The sequence below is a fragment of the Protobothrops mucrosquamatus genome, unplaced genomic scaffold, assembly GCF_001527695.2.
Source record: "Protobothrops mucrosquamatus isolate PMUCROS unplaced genomic scaffold, P.Mucros_1.0 scaffold758, whole genome shotgun sequence".
Classification (NCBI taxonomy): Eukaryota; Metazoa; Chordata; class Lepidosauria; order Squamata; family Viperidae; genus Protobothrops; species Protobothrops mucrosquamatus.
The window spans coordinates 482822-485003 of record NW_015387028.1 but is presented as its reverse complement, the minus strand read 5'-3'; positions in this window follow the sequence as shown (position 1 = coordinate 485003).

Sequence of the window (2182 nt, the reverse complement as noted above, 5' to 3'; positions counted from 1 at the left end):
TTCTTAGCTCTTTTCACTTCAAAGGGTATATCCAGGTTTCCTATGAATTGAAATGGCACAATCACAAAACTTTTCCTCACATTCATTCTTTCACAACTGCATGGCCTTGAAAAAGTGTAAAATGGTGCACCCATAAACTTATTTTTAAAAGCATGGGGAGAAACTAGGAGCCCAGAAAAAGAAAAATAGTAATAAAAAAATACCATGTTAGAATACATGGTAGTCAAAAATAATAGTCATTGTTCTATTTCAACAGTGTTTTAAAGGGGGCTAAATGTTAAAATGCATGCTAAGCATTAGTTGAAGGAGCAGCCCTTTCTCTGCAAAATAGTCAAGGAACAAATTGAAGCATGCTATCCAACAGATAGGAACATTCATCAGTATCAACTGGGGAGGTGGGCAAGCATCATGACATGGTACCAGCCTTGTGTCTTTTCTACGTAATTTTGACATACGTGCATCGCAAAAGGGCAGAGCTTATTGTGTGATGACAACACAATTCCTTTTGCCATTCCAACAAATGCAGCAAGATTTTGCACACAGACCTAGAAAAGTGTGCTTTAGAAATGGGCAGAGAAATGCAGCTTGGGAGACCACTTTGGAAGATTGATAAAGGATTCAGGCTTCCGGAAGCGGTTGTCTGTCCATTCTGATGATGGGACTACCAGCAAGTGGGGATAAGGCCCTAGACGTCACCCTGACTGGATCCCACAGGGTGTCAACCTCAGCATACTCTATTTGACAGATTCAACAGAATAGTACAAATCTTGATGGGAAAGATGGTCATGTACAGTAGATACTTGAATTCAAAGCCATTTTTGTGCTTTAAAGTTAATAATCAACACTTTGAGGAGTCCTTGGTGCTCTCTGGTTGTTTTCTTGATGTTTCATTTCTGATTATGTTAAATAGTTTGCTAATGAAACATCTGCAAGAAAACAATTGAGTTCAGAGAGTACTAAGGACACATAATTTCAATTCTGAGCTGCAAATATTCTCCTCTATCGGTATCAACCCTTTGAATTAGACACAGAGGCATATATGCAATGCTATAGCACAGGTACCCTAAGTTAGCATATGGACCACTTCATTCTGGACTAGTTGCCACTCTTCAAAAGCATTCATTTAGAGTGGGTCCCAATAGCTTTTCTGCAAGGTAAATGGGACATAAGTCACTGTTGCCAGAGTCTTTCAGTTCAAAAATGCCTGCAAAGAGCACCCCAACTAAAAATGGACAATGCAACCTTAGCTACAAACTCCACCATGAGTCCATAAGGTCCCCAAATTGTACTCCTGCTCTTTTAGGATGAGTCCAATTGGAACCAGAACCAATCCGAGTTGATCACCAACAAACAGGGGATACACAGATGTACACACATACTACACATTCAAATAACCAGGGCTTTTTTTGTCATAGAACATCCAGAACGGAGTTCCGGCACCTTTTTTGGATGGAACCTTGTAGGGTAGGCAAGGCGAATTGTATGACGTGTGTGAGTTCCGGCACCTTCTTTTTTTTTCTTTTTTCTTTTTTTTTTTTTTTTACAAAAAAAGCATTGCAAATAACGATAATTAATTTGTTACATTTTAAGATGTATAGTTAAAACTTCAGAAATGTGCATCTGGGTTTGTCTAAGGTGTCTGAAATATAAAATGAAGGACAAGGAGATGCCCTAATTTCCTGTACAATTGCCAATTAAATTTCCAATGGAGTTTTATGGAACATCCATAATAAGATAGAAAAGTCCTGGGTGCAGTAGGCTAGTTTCAAGAACAGGTGGCAGGTCTTATATAGCATTACTCTCTGGTATCTCACTGCTATTTTCTCTTCTCAACATCTGTTTTGTAATGCAGCTGCTTCCCACTTCCTAATAGCAAAGCCTGACTTCTCTTCATCTATTAAAATGATGGATAGAAAAAGATCCAATATTGTTTTTTCTCTGCTATGGAAATGACTGCGCAGATCAGCCAGAATTAAGAGAACTTTGACAATGAGGTGGCATATGGATCAAAGAGCTGGCATTACCTTACAGGATGCAAATTTGATGAAACAGATTAAAGATCAATCTCAAGCTCATATTAAAAGAATTTATAATGTATTGATTGAGTTGGATTCAGAAACAGAATTGGTTAAGGATTGTATGATAAAATGGGCGCAAAATATACAAGAACCAATTTTATTGG